General features: G+C 40.2%; 1 long non-coding RNA gene across 1 annotated transcript; it reads left to right on the top strand.

Moving 5' to 3' along the window:
* The first annotated feature begins 825 nt into the window (after positions 1-825).
* LOC149459766 (uncharacterized) lies at positions 826-12,817 on the top strand. The gene is made up of 3 exons (XR_016313227.1): positions 826-980; positions 5,562-5,782; positions 11,224-12,817. It is a non-coding gene; the product is annotated as an uncharacterized LOC149459766 (long non-coding RNA).
* The last annotated feature ends 465 nt before the right edge of the window (positions 12,818-13,282 follow it).

Here is a 13,282-nt window from a genome sequence, read left to right on the forward strand (position 1 = left end):
CAATTGGTTGAAATGTATTTAAAATAACAACATATATTTGTGTGTGTGTAAATAAGAGTACATAGATCATAGTTTACAAAGTGTTCTTAGCTTACTGCATAATGTTAACCTGTGGTCACATCATCCAAACACAGAAAAGCAGCAAAAACTCATTTTGTGTTTCTTGTACATTTATTTTCATGTTAATTTAATTTAATTTGTATTTCTATATGGAGATTTTCTTCACTTGGATATTAAAATTTAAATCTTATTTACTAAGGAGGATGAACATTCTCTACTTCTCTAGTATATAAACCCCTGTGTATGAGTGTATGTAAACCCCTGTGTTTGAGTGTATATATATATATATATATATATATATATATGCAGTACTATTTAACAATGACAAACACGTAAAATAATGAACACGTTACCTATACACTGAATTTACTATGCAATGAAATAAATATGATGAGGAATTATCTAAATGGGACTCATGGTGTGAAGCAGCAAAGCCCCATTTCTGCCTCCTGTCTATAGAAGGATGGTGTGTTCTGTCTGTAAGGGTTTTGAAAATTTATACAAAAGGCTGAATTCAAATAGCTTACACTCCAGGACAAGTATACTTAATATAATATAAAGTGATTGTTATTTTCAATTGAGTCCAATGAGATGTGAAATTCTAATATAAAGGTATTTCTCCTCGTGCTAAAGCTTTGTGAGTTGAGCCTAATGTAATATGTTTAGTTGGCACAAGGCTGTTATTCACATTTTAGAGTTGCAAATATAAGCAAAATAAGAAGTCTGATGAAAGGGAGAGCAGTTCAGCCTTTCTGTGAACTGGGGGCAGCAGAGTCTGCAGTACATTCACTTTGCAGCATAGAAAACTTTGCAGCCTCCATGGAGGGACTTGACTATTCCATGTATGCAGACACAGCAAAAAACTGAGTACAAGGATAGCTAGGACCTAACTGTTGTACAAGGAGATCTGCTCTCTGAAGGTAAGAGGCTCACACATATGGACAATCATAGGAACAGTCCTGGGTGCTGAGTGAATTTTGTTCTGGGTACAGGGCAGGGCAGGAGATCAGGGAAAAAGCATGAAACAGAAATCATAGATAATAAATTGTGGCAGAATTGGTTGGTCTACATGGGACAGTCATTAGGAGTGCTCTCCTTGGAAGTGTGAGAGTCAACAGCATATTGCTAAGAGGAGCTACTTCTATAAGAGATGACTTCTGTGTACTGTATGTAGAGGGGGACTGCTTCACCCTACAGAGTGCCTGCCACAGATTATACCAGCTGTCTGGATGGTGACACTGAGCTGTGTAATGTACAAGTAATACTGGCTGTCAGCAGAGTGACATGGTGCTGTGTAATGTAATAGTACCGGCTGTCTGTGGTGTGACATTGTATTGTGTAATGTACAGGAACTACCCGCTGTCTGTAGTGTGACACTGTACTGTGTAATGTACAAGAACTACCCGCTATCTGTAGTGTGACAGTGTACTGTGTAATGTACGTGAACTACCAACTGTCTGTAGTGTGACACTGTACTGTGTAATGTACAGGAACTACCCGCTATCTGTAGTGTGACACTGTACTGTGTAATGTACAAGAACTACCCGCTATCTGTAGTGTGACACTGTACTGTGTAATGTACGTGAACTACCCACTGTCTGTAGTGTGACACTGTACTGTGTAATGTACAAGAACTACCCGCTATCTGTAGTGTGACACTGTACTGTGTAATGTACAAGAACTACCCGCTATCTGTAGTGTGACACTGTACTGTGTAATGTACAAGAACTACCCGCTATCTGTAGTGTGACACTGTACTGTGTAATGTACGTGAACTACCCACTGTCTGTAGTGTGACACTGTACTGTGTAATGTACAAGAACTACCCGCTATCTGTAGTGTGACACTGTGCTGTGTAATGTATGTGAACTACCCGCTGTCTGTAGTGTGACACTGTACTGTGTAATGTACGTGAACTACCCACTGTCTGTAGTGTGACACTGTACTGTGTAATGTACAAGAACTACCCGCTATCTGTAGTGTGACACTGTACTGTGTAATGTACAAGAACTACCCGCTATCTGTAGTGTGACACTGTACTGTGTAATGTACGTGAACTACCCGCTATCTGTAGTGTGACAGTGTACTGTGTAATGTACGTGAACTACCCGCTGTCTGTAGTGTGACACTGCTGTGTAATGTACAGGTAATACTGGCTGTCAGCAGAGTGACATGGTACTGTTGAATGTACAAATAGTACTGGCTGTCTGTAGTATGACAGTGTACTGTGTAATGTGCAGGTAGCACTGGCTGTCTATAAGGTGACATTGAGCTGTGTAATGTACAGGTAGTATTGGCTGTCATCAGGGTGACACTACTCAGTATTACCAGCTGTCTGTAGGGTGACACTGTGCTGTGTAATGTACAGGTATTACTAGCTGTCTGTACGGTGACACTGTGCTGTTTAATGTACAAATAGTATCAGTCGTCATAAAGGTGACATGGTGCTGTATAATGTACAAGTAGTACCCTCTGTCTGTAGGGTGGCACTGTGCTTTTAATGTACAGGTATTACCAGCTGTCTGCAGGTTGATACTGTGCTGTGTAATATACAGGTACCACTGGCTGTCTGTAGGGTGACACTGTGCTGTGTAAGGAACAGATAGTAGCGGCTGTCCATAAGGTGACACTGTGTTGTGTAATGTACAGGTACTACCAACTGTCTATAGGGTGACACTGTGCTGTGTAATGTACAGGTACTACCAACTGTCTGTAGGGTGACACTGTGCTGTGTAATAAACAAGTAGTACCGACTGTCTGTAGGGTGACACTGTACTCTGTAATAGACAGGCATTACTGGCTGTCAATAGGGTGACACGGTGCTGTATAATGTACAGGTAGTATCAGCTGGCGGTAGGGTGACATTGTGCTGTGAAATGTATAGGAAGCACAGGCTGTCTGAAGGGTGACACTGTGTTGTGTAATGTACAAGTAGCACCGGCTGTCTGTAGGGTGACACTGTAGTAGACAGGTATTACCGGCTGTCAGTAGGGTGACACTGTACTCTGTAATAGACAGGTATTACCGGCTGTCAGTAGGGTGACACGGTGCTGTATAATGTACAGGAACTACTGGCAGTTTATAGTGCTGTGGCACATAGTGTGCTGTGTAATGTACAGGTAGAGTGACACTGTACCAGGGGGGACTGACCATTTGGAAACTTGGGCACTGCCCAAGGGCCCGGGGTCAGTAGAGGGCCCCATGAGATGTCCCTGGTACCTTTTTCATTGGGTTTTTTGACTTTGGGCAAGGACACAGGGGCCCCATGATCCCCTATTGCCCGGGGGCCCCATGAGTTGTCAGTCCGCCCCTGCACTGTACTGTATAATGTGCAGGCAGTACAGGCTGTCTGTAGGGTGACACTGTGCTGTATGATGTACAGGTAGTACAGGCTGTCTGTAGGGTGAATCTGCTGTATGATATACAGGTAGTACCACCTATTTGAAGGGTGACACTGTGTTGTATGATGTACAGATAGTACAGGTTGTCTATAGAATGACACTGTGCTATGCAATGTAAAGGTAGTACCACCTATTTGTAGGGTGGCACTGTGCTGTATAATGCACAGGTAATACCAGCTGTCTGTAGGGTGACACTGTGCTGTGTAATGTACACGTAATATCAGCTGTTTTTAGAGTGGCACTGTGTTGTGTAACGTACAGATAGTATTGGCTGTTTGTCGGTGACACTGTGCTGTGTAATGTACAGGTAAAACAGACTGTCTGTAGGGTGACACTGTGCTGTGTAATATATAGGTAGTATTAACTGTCTGTAGTGTGACACTGTGCTGTATAACGTAAATCTGTTTGTAAGGTGACATGGTGCTGTGTAATGTACAGGTAGTACCAGCTGTTTGTAGGGTGACACTGTACTTTGTAATGTACAGATAGTACCGATGGTCTGTAGGGTGACACCTTGCTGTATAATGTGCAGGTATACACAAATATAGAAAGTACGCAGAAAATGACTTCAGACTTTTCTCCAAGTTTACCAATCTGTATATTTGTCCTTGGTTAATGACTTCAAAGATATTAAAGGCAGAGGGCCAGCCCAACAGCCAGAAAATGAAGAATTTGGAAACAATGGCAGCCTCCATATTCCTTTTTAATTGGGCTCCACATCTTCCTATCTGTTTGTACAATTTTCTTTAGATCTATCAAAAAGCTCCTGTCTGATTGAAAAGAACTGGAGTAATTTTTTTTTAGGTGGGACCTCATAGAAGAGTGACAGTGGAAAAAGTGCAAATAGTTCATTGTGTTTGCCCTTGTTTTGATTTTTAATTTTTAGGTGTGTTTTTTTTAACCTTTTTGTCCAAGTATACAGCTATGTTTGTCCCAAGTATGTTTAAATTAACTTTCTATTGCCTGATTCTCTACTAACAAAGAGCTAAAAACAAGTTCATCTCAAGCATCCAAATAGAAGAAGATCAACAACCCAGTGTCCGATACACATAAAAGTCTATTTGAAGCATCAACTGCACTTTCAGTAAAATAGTACTACAGTAAATTCTGAACCTTTCTCCATTTAGTTTATGGTCATACCCTCGTATTGCATAGATTTTATCAATCCAAAAGAGATGAACATATTACCTTTATTATTTTTTCTTTTTTTTTCCCTATCTTGATTTTTAAAATCTTTAGCAATGGCTACTTTAAGGTTATCAGTGGTGTATTCAGGTTTTATGCTGCCCTAGGCAACACAAAAATTGGCTCCCCACCCCCCCATGGAGAGACCCTGACATTAACCAACAACACCACAGCCCCCCCCTCACCCGAGAGGGCCTTCCACTAACACCTCCCCCATACACTAGCACCTCACCCCGGCAAGAGTCAGGCTCTGCATACACCATCAAGCAGCCGCAGCCTCGCTCAGATCCCACCTGGTCCCTGTGCTGCATGTGTCCCTTCTTGCTTTCCTTTTTTCGGGGGATGGCACTGCACCCCTGAAAAATGCCATTGCCCCCCTGAAAAATGCTGCCCTAGGCAAATGCCTTGTTTGCCTTGGGGTAAATACACCCCTGAAGGTTATGGCATTTTGTAGATTACACGTAAACAGGAAAGTTGGTTTGGCTGATCAATCCCATGCATGCTATGGCAATAGATGAGAAAGGCAGAAACTGCAGATACCAGGGGCAGACTGACCATTTGGGAACTCGGGCACTGCACGAGGGCCCGGGGTCAGTAGGGGGCCCCATGAGATGCCCCTGGTACCTTTCATAGGCTTTTTTTGGATGTTGTTTGAGTGTGGACAAGGACACAGGGGCCCCATGATCCCCTATTGCCCGGAGGCCCCATGAGTTGTCAGTCCACCCCTGGCAGATACCTTCCTTTCCCATGCTGACTTGAGTATCCAGCTATTCATATTATAAAACACAACACCATGCAGTTTTGTGAAAGCTGAATTCCAGTCAGCCATAAATTACCGTAAATGTAATTAGAGGTCTCCTCCTCTCTATATTCATAAATTACTGCCCATTTAAAACTGCTTATCTTTTTCTTCAGTCTCGCAGGTTTCCCCATGCCAATTCGGGAAGTCATTACTGGACCCACAAAGCTCTTCCTCTCTTTGTTGTGTGCCTTCCCCTCACCAACGTCATCATGTACAATGCAGCACCCATGGCCACCCATTGCTTCTGCATTCCTTGCGATGGCTTGATGGACCTGCCCACATTCCGAAATGGTGGTGATGATAATCGATAGTTACCATGAGAACAATGACTAAGGTAAGTGCTCTCCTGCATTAAACCCTCCTACACTAAATGAGTAGTAAATCTCGAACATACTTTTTAAAGCTTACCAGAGTACTGCTTAAGCAAAATTTGTAGGTCATGAAAGCTTCAGTCATTAAAAAAGTCAATACCTTAAAATTAATTACTATAATCAGTAAATATTATTAATATTACTATTAACTAAAGCCAAGAACAAAAACTAAATATAATTGTAATTTAGTCATTAGATGTGAAGGCTGCATTCATTTTCTTGTTCTCAGGCTAAGAACATTTTGCAACTACAGAAAACTGTTGATCTTCATCGAAATTCAGTGTCCATGTCATTTCCCATGAGATGAACTGCAAGAAAAAACATCTTTCTCATATAAATTACTAATTTAATCACTCCATATATAATGGAAATGAACAAAGGCAGACATATTCTTAGATTGTAAGCTCCAAGGATCAGGCCCTACTATCCCTCTTGTATTGAACTGTATTGTTGCTGTATTGTCTCCTGTTATATTGTAAAGCGCTGAGCAAACTGTTGGCGCTATATAAATCCTGTATAATAATAATAATAGTATTCAAAATACATCCTGAGTTCCAACCATGGCTCCTTCTGTAAATACAGTGGAGAAATGAAGGTAGACACCCTAGGACAGGGGATGTTTTACTGACAGCATCAGCAGGTGAAAATAAATGTAAAAGGCTTGAAAAAAAAATGCAGTCATCACATTTAAGGCCTGGTAAGCTGAAATATATTACTTTTTGTCTTTAAATTTAGATACATTTTAAATTGATAATATAGGGCTTTGCTTTACCACACAGTATATATACTGCATAATAATCATGCAGAATGAATGTGACTGACTATGATCTGTACAAAATACAGAAAGTAATTTTTTTCATTGTGTAACAGAATATCCGATTCTGTAGGTGACTTGGCCATAGCCAATATAACATTACAACTAGGGATAAGTGAAATTAAAAACTTCTAATATTCAGTAATTCTGATAAAATTTCGCCATTTTGCTGAGCCAGCAGCAAAGCTGAAATTTAGATGGTTTTAGGGCACATTAGGCATTAGGTGGTCCCTTAGGGTTTCAGAAGCTTCTTTGAGCTATCCTGCATCAGCCAAAAGAGGCCCCTTATTAGCCTCAACATTTGCAAAAGTGTAACATAAAGCTTTTAAAATGGCAGCAAAAAAAAATTGTAGTAAACAAAATAAACTAAATCACCTTAAAACACACACACAAAACACCTCTAAGGAGAGGAAAAAAAAGAGTAGATGACTTTTAAATAGAGTAGATCACACTTAATTAGCAAAATTTTAAATGAATGTTTTGGCAAAATTTTGCTGATGACAAAATTGCTAATTTTGCAGTGAAATAAATTCACTCTACTGTTTCCTAATTACAATGCAGTGATGCAGGTTCACCAATGTCACAGCCTCTTCCACTACATGCATGTGTCTGTACATATAAAACAACATATGAAACATACAAAACATACTATTATCTGCTCAATCTGGCAAATATAAGTCTATAGGGCAAGCAGAAAACGTTTTAAAACCGCAAAATGTTTATTATGACACTTTCCTGCAATGCTGCATCCATATCTAATATACTGTACTCAGAATAGTGGGCTGTGGACATTGTGCCCCAATAAACGCAGAAAACATTAACTTTTACAGCTATTTCTGATGTCTAAATTGCTGGCACTGCATAACTAGCACCAACAGAAAACAACAGAGACTGATTTACTAAAGGAGTGGGAATGTTGACAATACTAATGTTGGGAATATTCACTTTTCTGATCCAATGGTGTGCAGGTGAAAAAAAGTAAAAAGGAATTTGCTTTTCACCTGGTTGGATAATTAAAGTGAATCATCGCAGAATTTATTGTGTGAATGTTGTCAATAGCTTTAGTAAATCAGCTCTCTATCTCTTAGACTGTTGTTGATTTTATACACTGCAGAAGTTACATATAAATTGGTGTCTGTGTAAATCTGTATCCATATCTGTATAATGTATTTGCATTATCAGCAAAAATATCATGGACCCCACCTATACAAGAATCTATGACAGTGTAGCCTGTTTAGCTGGTCTTGGAATTGGATTAAAAAGGCTGAAAACACTTTATAAGTGGTATAAATGAAAGCGCTCATTGATTATATAAGGATGAGTCACCAGCCTGCAAGCAAAGTACACATCAACATAAATGTACCACAAAACACATAGCAAGATCCAAGATTATTAACAATTACATGTGCAATAATGAGACCTGAACCTTGACTACTTTGAAGTTTTGACATTTATATATATTTATATATACAGTATATAAAAACACAGTGGGCTAACACATAGTGACACTAATAGTAATATATATAACATACAGTATATATATATATATATATATATATATATATACACATAAATATACTTCTCAAAAAAATTAAAGGAACACTTTTTAATCAGAGTATAACATTAAGTTAATTAAGCTCCTGGGATATTGATCTGGTCAGTTAAGTAGCAGAGGGGGTTGTTAATCAGTTTCTGCTGCTTTGGTGTTAATGAAGTTAACAACAGGTGCACTAGATGGGCAACAATGAGAGGACCCCCAAAACAGGAATGATTTTACAGGTGGAGGCCACTGACATTTTTTCCTTACTCATCTTTTCTGACTAGTTTTTACTGGTTTTGCATTTGGCTAGGGTCAGTGTCACTACTGATAGCATGAGGCGATACCTGGACCCTATAGAGGTTGCACAGGTAGTCCAAGTCCAAGTCCTCCAGGATGGCACATCAATACATGCCATTGCCAGAAGGTTTGCTATGTCTCCCAGCACAGTCTCAAGAGCACGGAGGAGATTTCAGGAGACAGGCAGTTATTATAGAAGAGCTGGACAGGGCCGTAGAAGGTCCTTAACCCATCAGCAGGACCGTTATCTGCTCCTTTGTGCAAAGAGGATCAGGATGAGCACTGCCAGAGCCCTGCAAAATGACCTCCAGCAGGCCACTGGTGTGAATGTCTCTGACCAAACAATCAGAAACAGACTTCATGAGGCTGAGGGCCCGACGTCCTCTAGTGGGCCCTGTGCTCACTTCCCAGCGCCGTAGAGCTCGATTGGCATTTGCCATTGAATACCATCCATGGAGGGACGCACAGACCTCTACAGGCTAGAGAACAGCACCCTGACTGCCATTAGGTATGGGGATAAATCCTTGGATCCATTGTCAGACCCTACGCTGGTGCAGTGGGTCCTGGGTTCCTCCTGGTGCACGACAATGCCCGGCCCCATGTGGCGAGAGCATGCAGTGAGTTCCTGGAGGATGAAGGAATTGATACCATTGAATGGCCCCCACGCTCACCTGACCTAAATCCAGTAGAACACTTCGATTCTCCACCAGATTGCACCTCAGACTGTCCAGGAGCTCAGTGTTGCCCTAGGCCAGATCTGGGAGGAAATATCCCAGGACACCATCCATTGTCTCATTAGGAACATACCCCAACGTTGTCAGGCATGCATACAAGCACGTGTGGGCCATACAAGCTACTGAAATTTCAGCAAAATGGAGTAGCCTGCTGTATAATTTTTTCACTTTGATTTTCGGGGTGTCTTTGAATTCAATCCTCTGTAGGTTGATAATTTTCATCTCCATCAAACGATGGGTCATCCTTACATTCCTAACACGTTGCCCAGTCCATATCAGTATAAATATCCAACATTATATTTTTCCCCATTGAGATCTGATGTGTTTTCAAAGTGTTCCTTTAATTTTTTTGAGCAGTACATATATATTTATATATATATATATATATATATATATATATATAAATATTTTCCATGTTTCTAATTTACGTTTTTATGATTTATTTGAGTTATGCTTTTTTTCATTGTTGTTATTATTACTCTTTATGTTTATTTCACTATTACCTTTTTTTATGTCTACTGATGCATGGTTGCATCAGCTGGACTGAGAGATTGATGCCTAATTGGATTAAATTCATATAATTTTATTATAAATATATAATTTTGTTTTTTTCCTGCTTTTTTTGTGTTATTATACTCTGGTATATATTATACCATACCAGTGGCACAACATGTCCAGCAGGTAGCAGTTGGTTAAGGCTGGCCATACACTATACAATTTTCTTACAGTTTTCTGTCCAATTTCTGCTCAAACTCCTTTAGATTTACCTTCAACTATGTAGTGCAAGGGCCTGCTTAATTGGATACAATTGAAAGTGTTGTTCATGTTTAACCTCATATTATATGGTTTTTGGTAAATCTAAAGAAAAATTCTCAAGAAAATTGTATAATGTATGGCCAGCCTAAGTTGTGCTTTCCTCCAGCTGTGAGAAGATGTCCTTCTCTGATGGTCATATAGGGCAGAGTATATATTTGTACTTGAATGATGTCTTCCTTTCAGCTGATTCTTGCTCTTCCAGCCTTTTGCAACATTTCCCTTCAGATATAATAACTGACTCTCTAATTTGAGCATAGCAACACACCCGTGCCAGGTATATACTGGACGTCTTAGACATCATTTACACAAGAGATTTGTAGTTGCTTCATATTTTGAGGTTACATATTTGTTGGCAGTCACTACATTGGCAACACATTGGGGGAAATCTATCTAAACTGGAGTAGACAGAATCTGGAGCAGCTGTGCATGGCAACGAATCAGATTCTATCTTCAGCTTGTACAGTTAAGCTTTGAAAATGAAAGAGATAAATTGATTGGTTGCCATGCATGACTGCTCCAGATTATGGCTGTTCCACTTTTGATAAATTCCCCTTATTGACTTTAAGGTCCTGCAATATTTGTTAAAGTGGAGCTCCACCCAAAAGGGAAAGTTCCGCTTTAAGGACTGCTCCCCCACTCCCCATTAAGGATTGGCACCTTTGAGGGGCAGGGGGGGAGCGGGTACCCAAATTTGACAGGTACCCGCTCCCACTTCCTCCCTCCCTGTAGTCTTTTGGGACACGTGACAGGTCCCAGAAGACTACAGGACCATTCATGAAGTGCAGTGCTACTCGCGCATGTACAGTGGGTACTTGGCTGTGAACCCGCAAGCTGCATATCCGGGTGCCCACAATGAAGATGCCGGCCTCCTGCAATACAGGATGGCCGGTGAAACGAGCTGCTGGGGACACACCGCAGGACCGAGGGACAGGTGAGTGGCTGTTTTTTAAAAGTCAGCAGCTACAGTTTTTGTAGCTGCTGACTTTTATTTTTTGACAGGGTGAGTGGAACTCTACTTTAAGAACTAGAAACCATAATATTTTGTCTAGTTTTGGTGAAGAGCGAGTTCTGATTGGTTGCAAAAAATTACTGCACTTTGCTCTTTTGATTTAGCACCAAGTATTGGTTAAGGCTCTTCACCTTCTTACTATTTTATATACCTATAGCCAAATTTTGTCTCTTGTGCTCTCTTCTTTTCTCCAGTGCTGCAAGTTGTGGGTGGGCCCTCTACATCCTCAACATACAATGCAGGGCTATTGACCCTCCATTATACCTGATGACATCAGTGTGCAAAGAAAACAGGTTTTGGGGGACCATCTGCACCGATGGAGGGAATAGGGTAAGTATTAAGGCTTGTTCCTTTACCCCCAGACTTAAAGTGAAACTAAACAATTGTGAGCAGCAACTCTTTATTCCAGAAGAGACATGCTATGTTTCTTCTGCAATAAGCTACACTTACCTGCCTGTTAACATTTTTCTGATGAGCTGTGCATGCGTAGCTCAGAATGCACATCATCCCCCTGCTGGTCAATCAAAAATGTGAAAACCCAACACCTGGAAGTAGCCCATGGAGAAGATGACAGCAGCCAGAGAGGTTTGTAATCATCCCACTGCTGTAAAGTGGAGCTGAGAATTTTGCACAGTTTAGTATGGCTTTAACAAGCATTAACAAATGTCATTGTGGGAGGGCCCCACTGCAAGGGCATTTTGTTTCCTACCTGGAGTGGGGGTTCAAGCCTCATAGCCACAAAGCTGGTCATATACAAAGCCAGATTTTCACCTGTGAGAGTAACCAAATTAAACAACAGCGATATAGTGTAGGAGTATGCTTAAGTGAGCCTAATTTTTTTGATTTGGTTAGGTAGGTCTTTATGATTTTAAAGATCAAACTTTGCATGTTTAGTGTATGCAATTGATTATCTTAAAATTGCAAAACAGACATACAAAAAGATGATTTATTTAACATAAAATAATTCCATAATGGACTGAATTTTCTGGCAAGTTGGTCTGTTGCAAGCATTGTGCTTCCAATTAAATGAACGACTAACTTGAAAACATGGGGGTGACCTCTGTCCTATGGGGGGGTTGAAATGTCTATCTTGTTTTTTCAAGGTGCAGGCTCTATGGGGTACATCTCACAACACAGCCAGGTTCGTAACTTTGCTTTTCTGCATTGTAGTTAAGTGAAATACCTTGGTCACCCTTAGCCTCCACTTTGAGACTGCCCAGGCAGCAGATTTTCTGTTAGGGTATGCTCTGTGACCCTCATTGGTTGATGGTCTATGCAGTTTTGGCAGTTACCAGCTATTAGTTTGGTTGAACTTATACTTGTGGATAACATCATGGGACTGAGTATTGTATGGCCATGGGTATATGAGCAGTGTGTAATTGTATTTAGGATAGGAGCCGTATGGGAACATCCTGAAGTGTTATGTACCTAATTACAAGCTGAGTCCTTCTGTCCCTCATTTAGAGCCAGATCAGAGTTTGATCCTGCTGTTTGCTTAATATCCCCCATTTGGGTCCATTTGGGAAATGTGATCCTCTTCTACCCTACAAGAAAGGATGTATACTGTTTCAATATTTTCACGCTAGGTGATCTGATATGGATTAATGTTGCACCTGAAGCTTGGATCGGGAGGAAGCAGATGCAGCGAAATGCGTCAATCCTATACACTTATTGTTTGTTCATCACAAACTCAAAAGACTATGCTGGTGTTAGACTGTGATATTCATTGTTTTTATGTAAAATGTCTATTTTAACTGCATGGATTAATAAATATTATATTTTTGCATAGTTTTGTGTTGTATATTTATACCATTGTGAGGTACGTATAAAGTCCCTTTTTTCTGAGCAAGATATTGCCACATTTATGCTTAAGTGTGATTACTTATGCATGCTCCTTTGTTCCTGCTTTGTATGCTCTGTGACAGGCAAATATTAAACACAATATACTTTTCAAGTAAACATAAAAATACAAATTTGAAAATTTTATATTAATAAATAAAATGCTTCCTATAACAAAAAAATCTATAGTGTTTTGTACAGCAGCATATATTAAAACTGGTATGGGGGGAGGGGGGCTCAGAAAAACAAAAGCTGCATCATTTATGTCGTTTTTGCTCATAGTCCCACTTTACATAAATGGCCACCTTTAATCAGTTACACACAGGGTGCCAACAATCATGCAGAAAGGTTTAGGCACCCAGCATGCTTTGTATAGTGAATGTCATTGATGTAGCATGGAGTAACCATTTATTT

Source organism: Staurois parvus, unplaced genomic scaffold (assembly GCF_062004578.1).
Source record: "Staurois parvus isolate SC_StPar_1 unplaced genomic scaffold, SC_StPar_1.0 ptg000249l, whole genome shotgun sequence".
Taxonomy (NCBI): Eukaryota; Metazoa; Chordata; class Amphibia; order Anura; family Ranidae; genus Staurois; species Staurois parvus.